This window comes from Bos grunniens, chromosome 11 (genome assembly GCF_055505025.1).
Source record: "Bos grunniens cultivar Pamir isolate PY7600 chromosome 11, Bosgru_T2T1.0, whole genome shotgun sequence".
Lineage (NCBI taxonomy): Eukaryota > Metazoa > Chordata > Mammalia > Artiodactyla > Bovidae > Bos > Bos grunniens.
The window spans coordinates 10906316-10929000 of record NC_141175.1 but is presented as its reverse complement, the minus strand read 5'-3'; the positions used below and the strand labels follow the sequence as shown (position 1 = coordinate 10929000).

Sequence of the window (22685 nt, the reverse complement as noted above, 5' to 3'; positions counted from 1 at the left end):
CATTTTCACAAGAACTTTGTGAAATAGTTAATCTGTTCATCTGCCATTTTGCAGACGTGGAAACTAAGACTCAGAGTTAAAGAATATGCCCAAGGTCAGAAGATCGTAACTTGTCGGGGGAGGATTTCAGTGTGGGTTTGCGTTATTCCCAGGCTGTGCTCTCAACGGCTGTCTGTGCTTCTCAGGGGTGCCCATTCCAGCACCGGCCCCATACCTGGCCCTCAACAGTGGTCGACTACTTTTCTTTTAAGGTCTGGAGCTTTCTGAGGTCGCTGTAGGGCTCTTGCGGTTTGTGAAGAAGAATTTCAGGGCACTGACTAGGGCTTAGACTCTCTTCCACCAAAATCATTGTCTTTTTCTTTTTTTTAAAGACATAATTCTCACACTGTAAAATTCACCTTTTAAACATGGGCATTCAGTGGTTTTTAAAATTTATTATTTTTACTTAAAAAATTTTTATTTATTTGGCTGCATCAGGTCTTAGCTGTGGCACGTGGGAGTGTCAATCATCCTTGAGGCATGTGGGATCTTGTTTTAATTGGGGCATGCACGAACTTTTAGTTGCAACATGCACGAGATGTGTAGGATCTAGTTCCCTTACCAGGGATTGAATCCAGGCCCGCTGCATTGGGAGAGTGGAGTCTTAGCCACTGGATCACCAGAGAAGTCCTAGTGGTTTTTAGTATATTTACAAGGTAAACAGAAGGGGCTTCCCCAATGGCTCAGTAGGTGAAGAATCTGCCTGAAATGCAGGAGGCACAGGAGACATGGGTTTGATCCCTGGGTTGGGAAGATCCCTGGAGGAAGAAATGGCTATATACTCCAGTATTCTTGCCTGGAGAATCCCATGGACAGAGGAGCCTGGCAGGCTATGTCCATAGGGTCACAAAGAGTCAGACACGACTGAACACATAGCATACACAGACAGAATTTCTGGGGTTTACAGTCTAAACCTATGTGTGAGTCCTCTGCCTGTAAATGTCTGACCCTGGGTGAGCCAACTGCTTCTCTAATATCAAGAATTTTATCTACAAAATGGAAGTGATAATAGCACCTACCTCATTGGTTTTGTTGGAAAATCAACTGGGATAATGTATGTAGAGCACAGACCCTGGCACACAGTCTATGCCAGGGATTACGACTTCATTTTTGGACCATTTCTCAGTCCACTGTGGATCCTAGTCTGGGATAGTCCAGGGACAGGGAGCTTGAAGATGCTCTCAGGGCAAAGGAGTAGGTCTGCCTTTCCACTTCTCAACAGTCTGTTCTATAAAACAATTTCTTGAGATCTAGAACTTACCGATAAATCAATAATTCTGATCCCATGTAGTCTCAGTCTCCAGATCAATGTCCTCTTGCATCTCCTGGTTAGACTGTGAAAGGGTCAAGTGTGTGGTGTGGATGAGCCCCAGCCAGCACCCTGAACAGAGACTTGCTGCTGTCCGTGGTGCTGATAGCTTTCAGGCCTGCTGCTCACCTTGGAGATGTGGCTACTCAGGGACTAGAGGGAATGTCTGAAAGCTTTGTGTGTGTGTGAATGCATGGGAGTGTGTTTACATGTGTGTGTGTGTGTGTGTGTGTGTGTGTGTGCATGTGTGCACACAAGATTGTGCACACATGTGTGGGGTGGGAGGGACGTGGATCAGATAGCAATTGACCTCCATAAGGTCAAAGAATGTTCAAACTGCCTTACAATTTTGCTCATTTTACTTGCTAGAAAGGTAATGTTCAAAATCCTCAGGTTAGACTTCAGCAGTACATGAACCGAGAACTTCCAGATGTACAAGCTGGATTTAGAAAAGGCAGAGGAAGCAGATATCAAGCTGCCAACATCCATTGGACCACAGGGGGTGGGGGCGGGAAACAACAAGGGAATGCCAGAGAAACATCTATTTCTGATTCATTGACTATGCTAAAGCCTTTCACTATGTGGATTAAAACAAACTGGAAAATTCTTAAAGATATGGGAATACCAGATCACCTTACCTGAATCCTGAGAAACCTCTTTGCAGGACAAAAAGCAACAGTAAGAACCAGACATGGAACAATGGACTGATTCAAAATTGGGGAAGAGTATGTCAAGGTTGCATATTGTCACCTTGCTTATTTAACTTATATGGCAGAGTACATCATGTGAAATGTCAGGCTGGATGAATCGCAAGATGGAATCAAGATTGCCAGGAGAAATATCAACAACCTCAGATATGCAGATGATATCACTCTAATGGCAGAAAGTAAAGAGGAACTAAAGAGCCTCATAATGAAGGTGAAAGAGGGGAGTCCAAAAGCTGGCTTAAAACTCAACATTCAAAAAACTAAGATCATGGCATCCAGTCCCATCACTTCATGACAAATAGATGGGGAGAAAGAGAAAACAGTGACAGATTTTATTTTCTTGGGCTCCCAAATCACTACAGGTGGTGACTATAGCCATGAAATTAAAAGACACATGCTCCTTGGAAGAAAAGCTATGACAGACCTACACAGCATATTAAAAAAACAGACATCACTTTGCTGACAAAGGTCTGTGTAGTCAAAGCTATGATTTTTCCAGTAGTCATGCACATATGTGAGAGTTGGACCATAAAGAAGGCTGAGCACTGAAGAACTGATGCTTTCAAATTGTGGTGATGGAGAAGACTCTTGAGAGTCTCTTGGACAGCAAGGAGTGCAAACCAGTCAATCCTAAAGGAAATCAACCCTGAATATTCATTGGAAGGACTGATGCTGAAGCTCCAATACTTTAGCCACCAGATGTGAAGAGTTGACTCTGGAAATGAATTTGGGCAAATTCTGGGGGACAGTGAAGGACAGGGAAGCCTGATGTGCTGCAGTCCATGGGGTTGGAAAGAGTCAGACAGGACTGAGCAACTGAACAACAGCAAGGCGACTTAGGACTCCTCCTTCAATCCTGCAGGCAATGGAGACCCTGAGCCAGGATGAATAGAGGTTGGCTGGAGGAAGAGTAACTGCCCCAACCTTCTAGGAATTCCTCTCTATGCTAAGAGAACCTGAGAAAAGCCAATTCCCAGTCTTTTCAGTGGTTGGGACCATACAGTGCCTTATTATAGCAGGTTGTAGGGGACACTGCTCTAGTCTTCTCTAGTGTTAGTTGTTCAGTAGTGTCTGACTCTGCGACCTCAGGGACTATAGCCCACCAGGCTCCTCGATCCATGGAATTCTCCTGGCAAGAATACTGAAGTGGGTAGCCATTCCCTTCTCTAGGGGAGCTTCTTGACCCAGGGATCAAACCCAGGTCTCCTGCATTGCAGGGAGATTCTTTACCATCTGAGCCACCAGGGAAGCCCAGTCTTCCTCTGGTCAGGGACCAAATGAGAGATGGAGCCCCATCAGCTCTTAGCAGTGTCCTCTGGGCCTTGTCTTGGAGCAAGTGAGGGTCGGCAGGGTGTGACATCAGGGCTTTCTTCACCTGCCCACGAGATTTGTGATCTGTCTCCTGTCTCTGTGTCTAACTTCAGGGCTAAAGACTATAGCTTCTCTTCCTTCCCCTTCTGGAGAAACTTGGTTTGTGGGCTGGGCCCCCTGATTTAATTCAAGTCCCTGGTGATGTGGGAGCAGGTCCCCAGACTAGCCTGCCTTCCTGTGGCTAGGACCCCCTCACTGGGGGTTGCCAGCATTTCCCCAGGATCTGGGAATCGGGCTGGGTCACTCTGATCTGGTGTATGTCTGGGAAAGCACTCAATGCCCCAAACCAGCAACTCTGAGACCCTGCCATCCCACCTGAGATCACTTTAGACATACGCTGTAGTCACATTTGTTTCATTCTTAGCTATTCCTGTGCCCATCTGTCCCTGATTCCTGCTGGGAGCTTCTTGATTGCTGGAAAGCTGAGGCTACACAAAATAAACTCTTCTCTTTCCCCATTGCCATGGTTCTCTCATCCTCATCTCACATTGGGATGCTTGCCTTTGGGGATGGGGTTCATTTCCCCCACACTTTCTCTAATAGTTAAAAAACAATTTTTAGAAAACCCCCCAAAAGACTTCATGATCCATTAGCAGGCTATAGGACAGACCCAATAGGATGCGTGTGTCTGTTTTGGTGACTGCGAGAGACGCTTGATATACGGTTATTTTTATGTATGTGAGATGTGACTCCATATGGGGCTAAATCTGTATGTTCTTTCTCTGTGGTTGTGTGTGTGCATGTGCACGATGCGTGCACGCATGTGTGTGCAAGAGAAAGAGAGCTGTCTCCTTGGGTGAGACAAGATCATGTCAAGAAATAAGTCTTAGTCTCTTTCTCTCCTTTTCCTCTCTCTCTGCTTTGTGAATACACATTTATGCATATCATCTGTTTTCCTAAAAGCTCGGAGTGCAATGTGCTGGGTGTGGCTGTGTGTCCTCTCCCAACATAAGCTATATCCATGTACACGGGCCGTGGCAAGTGTGTGTGTACGTGGGGGCCGTGCCCATCATTTAGGTTCCTGTCTCTCTGCCTCTCCGTCTCATGCAGCGAGCATACGCCAGTGTCTGTGGGGATGTGATCCTGACATCCTGCCAGAAACCAGTTCCCTTCACCGAACCAAGTTGCCGACTTTTCCCCTGGAATGGCAAAGTTGTTTCTTTGAAACACTTCCAGCACCTGGCTTAATAGACCTTCCTGTGAGCATATTCCCAGTTCCGCACTGCTCCCCAGTGACTGGGGACCTTTTGTCAAGCACATATGAAATTAAGTGAAATAAAAATCATATTAAAAATTATTGCCATCTAACAGCCATTAGTCTGCACACTGCTGTCAGCCTGTGATGGATTCCTCACTTACTTCAATGAATGTTCTAACGACAGTGATAAAATCACTCAGAAAAAATAGAATAAACTGTTAACCCTCTCCCCATCGACACTTGTTTTTCTTTGAGAAAAATACAATAAGAGCTCTTAGTAGAAGAGATTGAGCCATACGTGACTCTTTATTTTCTTTAAAAATATTTCTTTATCTGGCTGCATCGAGCCTCTGTTGGGGCACGTGGATTCCGCCACTGTGGCCCATGGGCTCTCTATTTGTAATGAGCAGGTGTAGTGCCCTCCCCACAGGTTGTGGGATCTTAGTTCCCTGACCAGAGATCCAACCTGAATCCCCTGCATTGCAAGGCATCTTCTTAACTGCTGGACCACCAGAGAAATCCCCACATGTGACTCTTCGGACAGAAAAGTGAGCTGGGTGTGGGACGCTAGCTTTGACCTCCTAATTTTGAGAGAGAATTTTGCTCTAGACTCTAGACATCAGCCCTACTTTCTGAGCTCTGAGTTGAGATTTGGATTCTGGTTGAATTGGTCTGAGTCAGGTCAGGTGGGGCTTAGTCCTTGTACTTTAAAGTAGGTTAATTTATTTAGAAAGATTTATTATACATCTGCATCTGATGGGAAGGCCCAGGTGGACCATTATGTGTATCTGAGCTGAGGCAGTGACCAAGGGGATGGGGAGACCAGGCAAATTAGAAAGATGCCTTAAAGGTAGAAAAGACAGGATTAGCTAGTGGGTTTTATATGAAGTAGAGAGAGTGAGGTATCATGATGTTAATTGTGGAAGTGACTAGAAGTTGTTGTTCAGTTGCCCAGCTGTGTCTGACTCTTTGCGACCCCATTGACTGCAGCACGCCAGACTTCCCTGTCCATCACCAACTCCCAGAGCTTGCTTAAACTCATGTCCATTGAGTTGGTGATGCCATCCAACCATCTAATCCTCTGTCATCCCCTTCTCCTCCTGCCTTCAATCTTTCTCAGCATCAAGGTCTTTTCCTATGCGTCAGATCTTTGCATCAGGTGGCCAAAATATTGGAGTTTCAGCATCAGTCCTCCCAATGAACATTCAGGACTGATCTCCTTTAGGATTGACTGGTTTGATTTCCTAGCTGTCCAAGAGATTCACAAGAGTCTTCTCCAACACCACAGTTCAAAAGCATCAATTCTTTGGCACTCAGCCTTCTTTATGGTCCAACTCTCACATCCATACATGAGTACTGGAAAATCCATAGCTTTGACTATATGCACCTTTGTCAGCAAAGTGATGTTTCTGCTTTTTAATATGCTGTCTAGTGGGGAACTGGAGGTTAGAGGACATGATTCACTGAAGTACGGAACAGACAGTCCTTCTTTAGTGGGAGAGAAGAGCTCAGTGATGAGTTCATTGTTTGGGGAGCCTCTGGGTTAACCAAAGTGGCTGCAGAGAAGCTGCTGGACTCCTGGATCTGTGGTCTCTGAGAGGGTTTGGGCTGGAGAGACAGATCCAGGTGTCTTTGGCCCTCAGGTCAGAGGAGAAGCCAGGGAGTGGATGAGACAATCCAGGGAGTGTGTGGAAAGAGGAGAGTCCCAAAGACAGTACCTTGAGGACAACTGTCCGTCGAGAAGGTCCCAGCAGGAGACAGAGGAGTGGCTGGGGAGGAGAGGAAGGTGTGATGTCATGGAGCTCCAGAGGGGAGAGGGTTTCACAAAGAGGGAAGTGGTGGGTAAAGTGAAATGATCCAGAAAACCAGTTAGGCGCTGATAAATGTTGATGGCAACATGGAGGTACTGGGGACAATTCTGAGGGAGGAGGGAGAAGGAAGTGAGATGGAGAGGTAGGTACCCTCGCAGGCAGAGCCCCTCTTCCCGAAGAGAAGGTCCCTGAGGAAACCATTCCCTCTGGCTCCATTTGCTGAAACACAGAGGGGTGAGCCTGCAGACCTCCTAGAGTCTCTCCACCGGGATCAGAGATGCAGGCTGGCTTTGTTCTGGTCCGCTGGGCCCTGCCTTTGCCTGCGGGAATACAGTGTGGAGCCTTCCTGATGTCTCTCGGTGACCCTCAGAGGTGGAGGCACGTGAGGGAGGGGCTTCTACCTCAGACCTTGGGACCCTAATGGGTTCACAGGTTCTGCTGTTTCCTCCGGGGGGCTCACGGCTCCTTGGGTGAAGGTAGGGGGCCTTGAGGAAGGTGGCAGCGCCCAAGAGATGGTTCTGTGTGTCGGGGGAGGGTCTCTCTCCTGGTGGATGACCTGTCCCCGCCTCCCTCATTCGTGAGGCTTGGCCCCTTCTCTGGGCTGAGAGATCTGAGTCCCTCCCCCTCCCCTGGAGCCTCCTTTGTGAGAGAGGCAGGCAGGGCACACCTGTTCACAGTGAACATGAGACACTCGGGGTGGTGGGAGGACAGGTGACCCAGCTGGGGTCACACCACCAGCCAGTACAGGGCAGAGACCAGGGCTACTTGGAGAGGACAGATGGTCTTCCCCAGCTAGGCTGGAAGTGGTAGGCTGCTGGACATCCAACTCCCTCCCTTCAGCAGGGGACTGCTCCCCATGCCACTTTGGGGAAAGCGTGGACCTACATTCACTAGAAAAGTCAACCAGGGAGGATGGGTGATGTGTCAGGGCTCTGCTTCTGCTGGAAACGTGACAAGTAAGCACACACACGTGGCCACACCGATGGGACTCAGATTCTTTCATCCACTTTCCCCTTTTTGGCTTTCTAGGGCTGAGATGATGTCTCCCCTTTCAGACTCAAATAACCAAACCCACTCTATTTGGCTTAAGCTCAAAGAGGATTTATTTTCAAGGACAGGGAACACAGCCTAAGAACAGGGTCAGAGAACCCTGGGGGTCTCAGGCAGCCTCACCCTCCATCTCGCTCTGTGTCTGGAGCCAGATGGCCTGTTGGTTGAGCATCTCCGTGTACATCCATCTCATTCTTTTGTCTGAACTTGGCTCTTCCTGCTTCTCCAAGCCTGTGGACAAATGGGGCTGTGTCCTGAACTCTGCTTTCACATCACCTGGGTGAGCCTTGTGTCCTGAGTACACATCCCACATTCCTGAGACTGAGAACCTGAGTGGCCCAGGCTGGATCAGGCGTTCATCTCTGGTCCAGTCAGCTATGGAAGGAGTAACATGTTAATAGTAATACTAATGGCAAAAAGGATAATGATGATGATGATGAGGTAAGCAGTGTAATTATCAGCCGCGCTTACAGGTGAGACACAGAGAGTTGAAGAGGCACGCTCAAGGTCACACATCTAGAGTGTGGCTGAGTTGGACTTGGAACCCAGGAGTCTGATCCTGACATCTGTGAGCCTGGCTGCTGTACTGTACTGCCTCTTGAACATGGCAGCCAGGCCCATCCCTGGAAGGGCAACTTTTATTTTTATTCTTTACATATTTACTTATTTGGCCGAGCCTGGTCTTAGTTGTGGCATGTGGGATCTTTAGTTGTAGCACGTGAGATCTAGTTCCCTGACCAGAGGTTGGACCCCCTGCTTTGGGAGTGCGGAATCTTAGCCACTGGACCACCAGGGAAGTCCCTGGAAAGGACAAGTTTTAGAATAAGAGGAGTCGGGACAGATAACTCTAGAGTTGTCTGCTACACTCAAGTTCAAAGACAGCAAAGATCAAAGAGACATGGGAGGGTGTCTGAAGCAGGATGTCCCCTGGTATTGATTGGGATTACAGAAAATTGGGCAGGCTCCAGCCCGAGACTCTGGAAAGAGACAAGCCTGGCAAACGGGGGGTGTCAGGCTTGGACCTGGAGGCTACAGGCAGAAACTCACAGGTACACCCTGGAGTGGAGTAGGGTATGAAATTCATGGCGCTTCCTTGACCTCCCAGCCGCACTCCAGGCTTGGGAGGCCCTGGGTCTGCCTCTCGGTCAGGCACTCGCTGGCTTAGGCCTGGGTGGGGTGGAGCCCCCAGGAAAGCTGACACTGCAGGCAGCTCTACCCCTGGCCCACCCCATGGTCTCCTGAACACAGCCCCAAGGCTGACCCCTTGTTTCAACTTACTGACCTATCTCAGTCCACGCGTGTGGATGCGTGTCTTCTTTGGATGTCCTTGGGATGCCCTTGTCACCCCTGAGGAGTCAGGACAACATGATGGGCTTGGAGTCAAAAAGACCTAGACTTGAATTCTGGTTCTATCACCACTAGCTAGGGGAGAAAACTTAAATCAATTCCTTCTGGGCCCTCTTTGCTCAGGTATGAAGTGGAGAGGATGAGACATATTCATGGGAGAAGGGACTAGATAATGTATGTCAAGTGCCTGCCATAGAGTAAATGCTCAATATATGTGTAGAGGAAATCAACCCTGAATATTCATTGGAAGGACTGATGCTGAAACTCCAATACTTTGGCCACCTGATGCAAAGAGCCAACTTATTGGAAAAGATCCTGATGCTGGGAAAGACTGAGGGCAGGAGGACATGGGGATGACAGAGGATGAGACAATTGAATGGCATCATTGACACAATGGACATTGGCAGTGAGTTTGAGCAAACACTGGGATGATAGTGAAGGACAGGGAAGCCTGGCATGCTCCAGTTCATGGAGTTGCAAAGAATTGGACACGACTTAGCCACTGAACAACAACAATAATGTTATTGGAATCAATCCTTTTGTCCAGAGCTTAAGTTGTGCCCCTTTCATTCCCAGAAACATGCCTCTTGTTGACTTCTCTGCTCTATGTGACTGGCATTGGCTCAAGTCTTTCATGAGATGCTGAGCAAAGGGGCTTTGTGGGGAAGAAGTTGGTGTCCCTTCTAGATGGCGTGGTCTCTGGAGAGACAGGCTCACAGCACACTCTCCAGAGACTGTTACGGTCCTCAGACAAGCTGGCCCCAGCCCATTCCCAATGCACAATGAGAATGCGTCCTGAGTAGCCCTGCGCCCGGACAGCCTCCAGACGGCTGCATTATCCTCCCATTTCAGACCCAGCAGCACCCCACCATCCTCTGATGGGAGGTGCTCGCACACCTGGCTCGAGGCAAAGCACAGGGCCTTTCTCCACATCGGCTTCTGGCCCCTGAGCCCACAGTTGCCTGTTTTAGTTTTCTGGAGCTGCTGTATCGAGTACCACAAAGTTGGTGGCTTAAAATGACAAAGTTTATTCTCTTCATTCTGGAGGCTGGAAGTCTGAAATCAAGGGTGTCAGGAGGGCCAGGCTCCCCCAAAGTCTCTTGAGAAGAATCCTTCCTGGCCTCTTCTTGCTCCTGGAGGTTGTTGGCAATCCTTGACACCCTCTGACTCACAGCTGCATCACTCCAGTCTCCGCCTCTGTCATCACTTGGCATTTGTCTCTCCTCTTCTTATAAAGATGCTAGTGAAATTGGGTTAAGGGTCCTCTCTAATCCAGTATGGCCCCATCTTAACTTGATTATACCCACAAAGGCTCTAGTTTCGTATAAGGTCATGTTCACAAGTACCACTGGTGTTAAGTGGTATTAACACTTTATCATACCATTTTGAGGGACACAGTTTTACCCATAGCACCTTCTATGGGGTCCCTGAGACCCTGAGAGTGTCATACTGAGGACAGGGGCTCTGGTCAGAGGGAGACAAGGACAAAGGGGTAACTTTGCACCTTGGGAAGCAGGAGTTGGGTTAGGAAGGCGAGGGAGTGACCATTACCCCCCAAACCACTTTAGCTCTGGGGTCTGAGTCCCATTGCAGGAGGAATGATTAGAACTGTCAGTCCCAAAGCTAGAATAAAACTGCCCCTTCTGTCTTAGAAAAGTCATTATGCAGAGGTGGTGACCTCATCTAAGACCTTGGCCTGAGTATTCCTGGTGGGGTTTCTTGGGATGACTTTGGGATACAATTATGAGACTATTCCTGGGGCTGAGGTCCTCTGGACAGCTCCCCACTCATTCCTTCATCAAACATTCCAACACCAGGAGTTGCCACTAGCATGGGAGATGGCCTCATGGAGTAACACTCAATCAACCGCTCCAGTGACCACTGCTAACTAGTGATAACTCATGTGTGTGTATGTGTGGTGTGTGTGTGTGTGGTGTGTATGTATGTGTGTGTCTAACAGAATACCTAATAGGGAGGCCTGATTTTGATTATGGGTTCAAGGAACTTAAGCAGAGACCTAATGGATTAAGAAAGAAGCAGGCAGGTAGGGAAGGGAAGGTGGGACAAAGTACTCTAGGGTGTGTGTGCTTAGTCATGTCCAACTCTTTGCGACTCCATGGACTATAGCCCACCAGGCTCTGCTGTCTATGGGATTCACCAGGCAAGAATACTGGAGTGGGATGCCTTCCTCTAGGGGCTCTTCCCAACCCAGGGATGGAACCGAGATCTCCCAAATTGCAGGCGGATTCTTTACTGTCTTAGACACCAGGTTGAGGTGAGGAGAGGTCATTTGAGATGGGGCTGCATCCATTATGGAATCTCCAGATAGGTGACAAAGGTCTGCAGAAGTTGTCATGTGATAGTGAGCCTGAGAGTATGACCAGGGACCTATCAACAGAGTTACTCCAGAGACAGGGACTCTGTCCCGCTTTGAGCCAGGTCACTGTCCAAGGAGGGCGGAAACACCGAGCGGGGACTGGTGCTCAGTCCCTCAACCCTGTTCCTTTCACGTTGACAAGTCTGGAGATCTGTCTACTCAGGACCCAGAGCTCATGGCTGCCCTGAAATCAGAGAGGCTGCCGTGGCTGGCAGAAAGGTGGGGGGCTGGGCGGGCCGAGGCAGAAGGGGACCTGGGATAACCAGGAGGCTGATTCAGTGGGGAAGGGAGGGCTTCAAGATGCCCCTCCCACCAAGACCTCCTGGGTAAAGTAGCTTGGATCCCTTGAGCTCACGGATCTACTGCCCTGACCAGGGTCCGCACAGAGTCTGCGTAGGGCTGAATCTGTAAAATCCCTGAAGTTGAAAGGGACAGCAAGAGCAGGGGTTGCACAGTGGGCTTGAGAGGTGGGACTGTGACCATCCCTGTGGGGCTGTGTGACCACTGGGCTCCACGTGACCTGGTTATCCCAACTCCATGAAGGGGCTGAGGACTTGGGCCAGAGACTAGAATTGAGCTGGTGGGAAACCACAGAGCCTCCTGGGAGGGGAAGGGGAGTTGGAGGGGTGTGTGTGGGGCAAGAAGATTCAGTGGGGCTGAAGCATCACACAGGGCTGTGGGAGGCCCTGGATTCTGCTGCCTCAGAGGGCTTGGGGATTCCTACACACTGAGAGAGGGGCATGGCTCTGCACCACTCACCCTGGAACCTGGGGGTCAGGAAGGTTCCCATTCTCCTTGATCATAAGCAGTACAATGGAGTCAGATTTGGACTGCGCTGGGCTTTGCTGCTTAGATGCTGTGTGACCTGGGGCACAGGCTTATTTAACTTATATGCAGAGTACATCATGAGAAATGTTGGGCTGGATGAAGCACAACCTGGAATCAAGATTGCTGGGAGAAATATCAATAACCTCAGATATGCAGATGACACCACTCTTATGGCAGAAAGCGAAGAAGAACAAAAGAGCCTCTTGATGAAAGTGAAAGAGGAGAGTGAAAAAGTTGGCTTAAAACTCAACATTCAGAAAACGAAGATCATGGCATCTGGTCCCATCACTTCATGGCAAACAGAAGGGGAAACAGTGGAAACAGTGACAGATTTTATTTTGGGGGGCTCTGAAATCACTGCAGATGGCGACTGCAGCCATGAAATTAAAAGATGCTTGCTCCTTGGAAGAAAAAGCCAACTTAGACAGCATATTAAAAAGCAGAGATATTACTTTGCCAACAAAGCTCTATCTAGTCAAAGCTATGGTTTTTCCAGGAGTCATGAGTCATGTATGGATGTGAGAGTCGGACTATAAAGAAAGCTGAGGGCCAAAGAATTGATGCTTTTGAACTGTGGTGTTGGAAAAGACTCTTGAGAGTCCCTTGGACTGCAAGGAGATCCAACCAGTCCATCCTAAAGGAAATCAGTCCTGACTATTCATTGGAAGGACTGATGCTGAGGCTGAAGCTCCAATACTTTGGTCATCTCATGTGAAGAACTAACTCATTTGAAAAGACCCTGATGCTGGGAAGGATTGAGGTGGGAGGAGAAGGGGACGACAGAGGGTGAGATGGTGGGATGGCATCACTGACTCAATGGACGTGAGATTGAGTAAACTCCAGGAGTTGGTGATGGACAGGGAAGCCTGGCGTGCTGCATTCCATGGGGTTGCAAAGAGTTGGACAGGACTGAGTGACTGAAATGAACTGAACTAAACTAACATGTTGAGGGGTGTCTGAAGCCCTAGAGCCTCCATCAGTGGCCTTGAGGGAAAGGAGGAGGTTGGTATGAAGAGGTTGAGGGTGAGAGGCAAGAATCTTATCTGTCACCTCCCGATCCCAGGGACTCACATCTGAGCCACGGAGAGACGGTGTCCAGGCAGGAGCTGAAGGAACATTTTCACTGGGGACACTGGTGGCTCAAGCCGTTGTCTGAGCTTCTGTGGGCTCAGAGAGGCGCTTCTCCCCCAAGTCTGCATGAACCCTGCATGGCATTTGCTCATCGAAGGCCTCTGGGGAAGCAGCCTTGTTGACATCAAGGCAGCCCCTTGGTAGAGACACAAATTGGACCAGGGTAGTGCAGGAGAGTGCTGTGGGTGACCTCACACATAAAGCCCCCACCCTGAGGGACTCCAGAGCTGCCAGTGTGCTTGTGCAGGGGTTGGAGGGGGTGTGCAGGGAAATGCAGGCACATCTAAGGAGTCCCTGAGATGGTGTCCCCCTTGGCCTCTTCAGATTAAACTCAGGATAGCTGGCCACTCCAGGGTCCCACAGAGTCAGTCCCAAGCCAGGCCTTGTTCTCAGTGGCTCCAAGCCCAGGGGGTGGAACTTGGGGTGGAGGTGACATCCTGTGGATGCCCAGGCCATGCTGAGTTCATAGATAACTTCACGACTTCTGGCATATCCAGGTCCTCCCTATAGGATTATTTTCTTAGTACATATTACAAGTTGACCTTTTTTCTTTACCTTTTTTCTTTCCTCTCTTAAAATAAATTAAGAGAAAAATTCACCTCTCTATGGGAGACACTCTGATCATAAAGGATTCCACGCCTGGCCCTGGACACACAACAAGCTGTGTGACGGGGGACCAGTCCTAACCACTCTATGCCTTGGCTTCCTTGTCTCTTCATCAGGGCTGATAACCTTGGTGCCCCATATGGTTTTCTGAGGTTCAATAAGTTAAGATATGCAAAGCTCAGAACAATACCAGACCCACTGTAAGTGCTGTCTATATCTAAGCTACATTATTATCATTGCTGTTAAGTGGAAAACCAGCATTTCTTGCTATAAATGGAGGCAGCTGTAAAAATAAATATAATGAAAATGCAACAGAATTATTAAATTCCAGCCAGTTCCTGCAACCTGCAGAGGGCTCGTAGCCTGGGCCCTGCAGTCTCTGTTCATAAAATGGTGATTTGTGGTGTTGGAGAGGCGGTCCACAAGCCAGGACCAGACTGACTGACTTCTGGACAGTTAAAAGGGAAACCACTTCCCTGCCAAAAATGCAGGGAGTTTTACTGCTTACCAGTGGCCCATGTGCTGCCCTGGGAGGCATCATGGTGGTGGTCAGGGCTGGGCAAGCAGGACAGACAGACACTCCAACCTGGGCTCAGTTCCAGGGTTTTGCTGTTTGCCAGCTGTGTGGCCTGGGCATGTTTCTCCACCTCCCTGAGCCTTAAGCAGCTTGCCTGAAAGGAAGGCAAACCAAGTGCCCATCCTAGGGATGCTGGAGCAGCCAAGAGATGAAGAGCTGCAGGGCTTCCCATGGTCCCGGCCAAACTCCCAGTCTCTGTGTCACCTTCAGTGGGTCAGAGAGGACTCAGGACCACTTCCAGGTGGGAGACAAGCCGGGAGGGCAGCATTTGAGGGTGTCATTTGCAGACACCCGTGGGTCAGGTTCCATCTCCGCAGACAGCTCTGGGTTCACCTACGATTCTGCTGTTTTCAAAGCCTGAGTAAGCCGGTGGAGGGAGTCAGGACGCCATGGTGGCCTCTGTTCTCCGCCGTCACTGAAGGGCCATGCGGGCACCTGTGGAAGCTGCCTAATGAGTGGCTGAGGTGGCAGAGGTGGCCTGGGTACTGCCACGCTCACTGAGCAGAGCAGTGAGACGTGACCAGGAGGATCGCGGGGCCTGGCCAGGCTGCCCAGTGCACTCTCCTTGCCAATTTGCTTGTGACCCTGTGCCCGGCTCTTAACCCCAGTGCCTCAGACTCTCCATCACTAAAGTGAGGGGAGGCCCTGTCACCTTCAGACCTCAGGAGGCAGCTCAGGGTGCGAGGAGAGAACCTGGGTTCACGGGCTGGCTCTCCTGGGGTTTGCCTTGTGACCTTGGGCGAGTCCTGTGTCACTCTGGGTCCCAGTTTACATGTTGGTTCTCAGGGGTTGGTCTGGATGATCCCCACAACTTCAGCCTTTGGGGGCCTGGGATTCTGTGGACTGCAGACAGAGAGCAGTGAGGCAGAGCAAAGCTGAGCAGAGAGGAATTCCTGCCTGGAAGGTGCCGCTAAGCCGCCTTCCTGCATGGTCTAGGGGGCTCTGGGCTAGGCAGAGAAGAGGAGACAAGCATCCAGACAGCTGGATTTTGGTGTCAATCACACCTAGTATGAATCCTGGCGCCACATTAAGCCTTGTGTGGCCCTGGACATGTGTCTCCTCCATCCTGAGCTTCAGTCTTCTCATCGGTAGCACGGGGGAGATGGCAGTGTGTGTGGCCGTGACATCACAGCCACACAGGGCAGAGGGGAAGAAAAGAACTGGGCACAGAGTCTGGCTCCCAGAGGCTGAGGAAGTGATGGATGATAATAATAATAGTATTGATTATGGTTGTGCTTTGTTGGTGGTCTTGTTGCTGTTGTGCAGATTCAGAACCAGGGGCTGGCCAGATAACACAAAGGTGGGGAGGCTGGGGCAGGCCTGGGCTCTGGGAGCGGAAGGGTTAAGTCTCCATGGAAACAGGCATGCATTATTTACGTGGCCTAATGAATAAAACATTTATGTGGTAGGCTAATAAATTCCCTCACACAAAGCAAAGTAAGCTATGATTTAAATATCGGCCTCTGCTGGCTGGCTGAGTTATGGAGCCTGCTCAGGGGGACCCTCTTGGTTTTACACCGCCATCCACTGCAGGGAGGGGAGCGGGGGAGGAGGGCGGAGGGGGAGACCCTCCCTAGGAAGTGGCTTTCTGGGCCCTCTGGACCTCTGGCCTGAACCTGCTGCTGTCCCTTACTATGGTGCCCCAGGGAACTTTCCCCAGGGCCACGGAGGGGGCATTGGGTGACAGCTGGGGCTGGTCCCTACCCTGGGACTCGACCTTGTGGGGAGAGGTGAACCAGGGGTGGGGGCAGCTTGCTAGGGCATCCTGGAGGTGGTGGCTTTTCTGGGGTTTGAAGGGCTTGGAGATGTGGGTTGGGTGACAAGAGGGCACACACGGAGGCTTGGGGTCCTGCCTGGTCCTCCTGGGAACGGGGCCCATCTGCCCAGCATGGGGGAGCTGGCACAGCTGGGGGGCTGAGGTGCAGGGAGCGCTGGGGGAACGTGAACAACACAGAGTGGGGTGGGGGGCAGTCAGTGGTAAAGCCCGTGTCGGGGGAGCTGGACCACCAGCCTGCCCCCACCCCCGCCCCCCACCCCCCGCCTCGGCCTCTGCTGATGTTTCATCTCTCTGGGGTTTTATCTTACCGGGCATCTCCTCCTTCATTCGTTGGCTGTTTCTGCCCTTCTGTCTCTCTCTTCCTCTCATCGTCTCTCTTTCCCTTTTCCTTCCTCTGCATTTCTGTCTCTTTCTCTGACTCTCTTTTTTCTTCTATTTCTGTCTCTCTATGTCTCTTTTCTCTGTCTCTCTCTCTGTGTCTCTGTCTCTACCTCTGCCTCTGTGTTTGTCTTGCTCAGGTTCTCTCTCCATCTCTGGCTCTTTACATCTCTGTCTCTTTCTGGGGAAGTCTCACATGGCGGTGAGAGGGTCCTGTGTGCTTGGATCGGTTCGTGTGAGGCCCCCATGTGGTTGTGAAGGAGGGGCCTCCCGGGCTCTGAGGATTTGCCTAAAGAACCCTGGGGAAGCAGGCTCAGGGTCCACCCCCACACCAACACACTGGAGATTCCAATGGGCCCCCTTAGCCGGGAGGCCTTCTCAGTTTTGTCTTCAGGCGAGTAGAAGCCACCAAGTGGAGACCTTCACTGGGGAGCCTGAGAAAGGGGTGCTGACATTTTGAACAAGCTCGTTGCATGGATTAGGGCCTCCTGCCACTCCCTAGGAAATGGTCCTTGGCAGTGGTGCTGATAGAATCACACGCTTGGGGCAGGCCTCTCTTCTCCAACCACTTCAGCGTCCTGCCACCCCTGGGGCAGGTCTCCAACCACTTGGGGCTGCTCCCTAAGGCTCCCATCATCCCAGCTGCATGACTGGTCAGGCCTCTTTCCCCCTGCTCTGGTCACCCTGCTACATAACCAATGACCTCAAAACAGAGGGGTGTAAAATAGTAAAATAACCGTTTTATGATGTTCATGGTTCTGCAGATTGGGAGCTCAGGCAGACACCTGTGGGTCAGGCAGGGCACGGAGGAAGTGACTCTCCTCTGGTCCCTGTGTCCGGGGCTGGAGATGCTGGAATGGTTCAGCTGGGACCGCACATCTGAAGCCTCACATCATCTCTGCATGGCATCTACGGGAGCTGAGAGGCCCAGGTGGTTGCCTTACTCACATGGTGGGCACCTGAGCCGAGATGGCCAGACAGGGAGCTGGGCCAGCATGGCTATCTGTTGCTCTTTGGGCTTTCTTAGAAGATGGTCATCTCGGGGTACATAGTGCACCTTCCTGCATGGTGCTCACTTCCCAGAGTGAGCATTTCATTGGAACCTGCCTGTCCTCTGAAGTCTAGGCCTGGACCTGGCCGAACATCACCTCTGCCAGTTTCTGCTGGTTGCAGTTGTCACAGATCAACCCAGGTTCAAGGTGGGGGTGAGGGTGTTGGGCGCTGGCTCTTGGTGGGAGAGTGGCGTGCAGGTCTAGCCAGGGAAGGACTTGGTGACAGCATCTTGGAGACAAGGGACCACACCCTCCTCAGTGTCGTGGTAGAAGGGAAAGCCTGCTGTCTTCACCCCAGGCTAGGTCAGGGCATGAGCTTCCAGGCCACAGGCTTTAGGGTTCAAATCCGAGTCCTGACACTCACTAGCCTTTTTGGGGGATTGCAAAGCAACAAGGACGTGGCTTCCACTGATGGAGCACCCACCACATAGGAGGTGGCTTTCCATGCTCCCCATCCCCACCAGAGACCCCAGGGCAGTGTCTGCCCCCTGAGGGCTCTGGCAGCTGCCACATAGGAGAATGCCATGTGCTAGAGTGGGGACCTCACGCCAGAGGTCGTGGGCAGAGGGGCAGCAGAGGAGACCTGCAGGGGATACCTCCCTTGTTTAGAGGAAGCGAGAAGGTGGAAGCCTCGAGAGGACTGGCTCTCGCACTTGTGGGACACCCCGGGGGTTGAGGGGCTCACTATTGAGACAGGCAAGCCTAGAGGTCAGGACCACGGACGTTGGAACCAGAGTGCCCAGTTCTGGCACCGCCATTTCTTAGCTGTGTGGTCTTAGACAAATTATTTCTCAATTCTGCCCCTCGTTTCCTCTTCTGCAAAGTAGGGGTATTAAGAATACCTGCCTCATGGGGCTGCTGTGGGAATGAAACCAGATGATGCCTATAAAGTGCCCCTTGAGTGGCTGCAGCAAGCAATGCACGTGTGTTCTATTACTCACTCTGGCGTGTGTGTGTGTGTGTGCATGCGTGCGTGCGTGTGTGCGTGTGCGCGTGCACGTGCGTGCGTGTGCGTGAGCTGGGTGGGGGGCACCCTGCAACGGCAGGTGAGTGCTTAGTGTCAGTCTAACATCTGTGTTGGCAGGGCCGCATTTGTCCTCATACTGGTGGTACCTGGGCTGTTTGGGACATCTCTTAATGCACCAGTTCTGCCAGGGAGTTTCTTTTATCCCCATTTTTGGTTGTTGTTTAGTCGCTAAGTTGTGTCTGAGTCTTTGGGACCCCATGGACTGTAGGCTGCTAGGCTCCTCTGTCCATGGGATTTCCCAGGCAAGAATACTGGAGAAGGTTATCATTTCCTCCTCCAGGGGATCTTCCTGACCCAGGGATCAAACCCACATCTCCTGTGTTGGCAGGTGGATTCTTTACCACTGAGCCACCTGGGAAGCCCTATCCCCATTTTATAGATGAGGAAAGTGAGGCTGTGGGAGCTGAAATGACTTGCCAAAGAGAATCTACATATGTATCCAGTTGGTAGCATGATCACAGAAAGAGGAGCAATCTCAAGTGACTTTAAAATGCGGGATTTTGGCTGTATATTTTTTGTATTAAAATTGATTGCAGTAATCACATTGTTGGTAAAGTATTATTCCTGTTATTCTGAGGCCATTGTGTGCATATGGTAAGATAAAGCAAGTGGAGAATTATGTCAGTGTCTGAGGACTAGAAATTTTTGCATGGGAGAAAGGAAAGCAGATGTAAGATGTATGAAGTTAAAGACCTCGCAGTCCTGAATTTGAATTGGAAGTGATAAAAAAATTCAGGATGCATTTTATCTAGAAATTAAAAACAAAAAACCACGTTTCCTTGCTTCCCTGGTGGCTCAGTGGTCAAGAATCCACCTGCCAATGCAGGAGACACAGTTCGATCCCTGATCTGGGAAGATCCCACATGCAGTGGAACAACCAAGCCGGTGTACCACAACTATCGAGCCAGTGCTTGGAGCCCAGGAGCCTCAGCTGCTGAACCTGTGTGCCCTGAGCCCGTGCTCTGCAACGAGAGAAGCCACTGCAATGAGAAGCCTGCGCATTACAACTGGAAATAGCCCTGCTCACCACAACTAGAGAAAAGCCAGCACAGTAACGAAGACCCAGCACAGCCAAAAAGAAATAAAATTATTTTTAAAATTCTCTTTAAAAAAAACTCTACATTGTTGATCTCTGCCCCCTGAAAAGCATTGAAAATGGTGAACAACTGAGTAGCTATGAACATTCCTAGTACTCAGAGTATGGTCTCTAAATGTCAGTTTCCCCTAAAAGAAAGCAGGGTTTATTGGGTAAATGATTGATCCCAGGACTAGGGTAAGAAGTGTACAAGATGAGACTGGACTAGTTTGTCTTTCCAGAAAGCAAAGGCATATCAAATGCTCCTAAGATTATTCAAAAGGACTTCGAAGCAAATCTGGAAAAGGCTCCCATGGCCATTAATCGGTCAGTTTGAACACAAATAAGGATAATAGCTGCAATGGGCGGAAACAGAAAAAAATATGTTTAAGTCCATCAGTTCATAATGACTTTTAAAAAACCAACTCATATTAATAGGTCACTTTTGGAAGAAGTTAGCATTATTTTGAAAAGTGGTAAATAAAGGACAGAATCAAGTATTCATCTTGCCATTAACATAGTATTTCCTCAGGTAACCAGTTAATTGATGAAAGGAAATTCCTCTTTATAGAAGCTACCCAGATAATAAGTGAAGAAGGAGTAATAAACTAGAATGTCATTATTTTGTAACCTCTAAGAAAATAATGGATCTAGGCAACAAGTTTCAATAGCTGCAAACACTTCCAAAGGAAAGAAGATAACCAGGTATATATATCTATCTATCTTGATGGGAGGAGCAACACCACTCATAAAATAGTGCTGCCAAAAAATAAAATCTAATCAAGCCTCTAGAGTAACTACCAACTGATAGGAAATGTAGGGAGTGGTGGAACACGCTGCATGAGACTATGGGGATGTAATCAGCAAAATCCAGACTAGTGGGATATTCTATAGGACAAATGATCTGGTTTTTTCAATGAAGCATTAGAAAGAAATGAAAGAACAGAGCAGAAGCTACAAACTGAAAGCAACCAAAGAGATGTGTCCATCAGTTCAAATACACAGTCTTTGTGCACATGCTCAGTTGCTAAGTCATGTCCAACTCTTTGTGACCCCATAGACTATAGCCCGCCAGGCTCCTCTGTCCATGGAATTTCCCAGGCAAGAATACTGGAGTGGGTTGCCATTTCCTACTCCAAGGGATCTTCCTGACCCAGGGATTGAACCTGCATTTCCTGCATTGGCAGGCGGGTTCCTTACCAATGAGCCCCCTGGGAAGCCCCTATGTATAGACTTTGTTGCTGTTGTTAGTTGCTCGGTCGTTTCCGACTCTCTGTGACCCCCATGGACTGTAGCCTGGCAGGCTTCTCTGTCCATGAATTTTCCAGACAAGAATACTGGAGTAGGTTGTCATTGCCTTCTCCAGGGAATCTTCCTGTCCCAGGGATTGAACCCACAGCTTCTGCATTGGCAGGTAGGTGGATTCTGTACTGTGGAGCCACTAGGGAAGCCCCCATATATCAGTTTGTAATTCAAGCAAACTGTATGAAAAATGTATAAAGCAATTTGATGAATATAAACTGATTAGACTTTATCATGGTTAAAACTATTATTAATTTTTAGGTATGATAATAGTATTTGGTCATTAAAAAGTTTTGTAGAAATACAGCTGAAAGAACAAACGAGTTGATAGCTTGTCTGGTATTTGATTCAAACTTAACTAGGAATCAAGAGTGGGAATTATAGATGAAATAAGACTGTCCATAAGTTGACTGGATGCTTGGGGCTAGTGCACTGGGACGACCCAGAGGGATGGTATGGGGAGGGAGGAGGGAGGAGGGTTCAGGATGGGGAACACATGTATACCTGTGGCGGATTCATTTTGATATTTGGCAAAACTAATACAATTATGTAAAGTTTAAAAAATAAAATTAAATTAAAAAAAAAAAAGATTTAAGAGATAAAACCATCAACGACCAAAAAAAAAAAAAAAAAAAAGACTGCCCATAAGTTGAGAATTGTTGCAGCTGGGGATGATTATGCTGTTTACTTTAGTATAATTTTGTACAGTAACATTTGCTATGTTAAAAATGGAAAAATGGATTTTTCTATAATGAACTTGAGTTAAAAAAATTTTTTTTAAGTTTTAAACTGAACAACTCAAGTAATTCCTGGTTCTCTGTCTCTCAACCTGGCAGGCTGCATTCAGGATGCCTCAGTTCAGTTCAGTTCAGTCGCTCAGTCATGTCCAACTCTTTGCGACCCCATGAATTGCAGCACGCCAGGCCTCCCTGTCCATTACCAACTCCCGGAGTTCACTCAAACTCACGTCCATCGAGTCAGTGATGCCATCCAGCCATCTCATCCTCTGTCGTCCCCTTCTCCTCCTGCCCCCAATCCCTCCCAGCATCAGAGTCTTTTCCAATGAGTCAACTCTTCACATGAGGTGGCCAAAGTACTGGAGTTTCAGCTTTAGCATCATTCCTTCCAAAGAAATCCCAGGGCTGATCTCCTTCAGAATGGACTGGTTGGATCTCCTCACAGTCCAAGGGACTCTCAAGAGTCTTCTCCAACACCACAGTTCAAAAGCATCAATTCTTCGACACTCAGTTTTCTTCACAGTCCAACTCTCAAATCCATACATGACCACTGGAAAAACCATAGCCTTGACTAGACGGACGTTTGTTGGCAAAGTAATGTCTCTGGTTTTCAATATGCTATCTAGGTTAGTCATAACTTTCCTTCCAAGAAGTAAGCATCTTTTAATTTCATGGCTGCAGTCACCATCTGTAGTGATTTTGGAGCCCCCAAAAATAAAGTCTGACACTGTTTCCACTGTTTCCCCATCTATTTGCCATGAAGTGATGGGACCAGATGCCATGATCTTCGTTTTCTGAGTGTAGAGTTTTAAGCCAACTTTTTCACTCTCCTCTTTCACCTTCATCAAGAGGCTTTTTAGTTCTTCTTCACTTTCTGCCATAAGAATGGTGTCATCTGCATATCTGAGGTTATTGATATTTCTCCCGGCAATCTTGATTCCAGCTTGTGCTTCTTCCAGCCCAGCGTTTCTCATGATGTACTCTGC

The 22685-nt window shown here is 49.1% G+C and overlaps 1 long non-coding RNA gene across 1 annotated transcript in view; it reads left to right on the top strand.

Annotated features, from left to right (window-relative positions):
• Positions 1-19648, top strand: part of LOC147362529 (uncharacterized) — a 115246-nt gene extending 95598 nt beyond the window's left edge. The window contains exon 5 of the long non-coding RNA XR_015135740.1: positions 19385-19648. This is a non-coding gene — a long non-coding RNA (uncharacterized LOC147362529). The remainder of the gene's footprint in view (positions 1-19384) is intronic.
• Positions 19649-22685: the final 3037 nt, after the last annotated feature.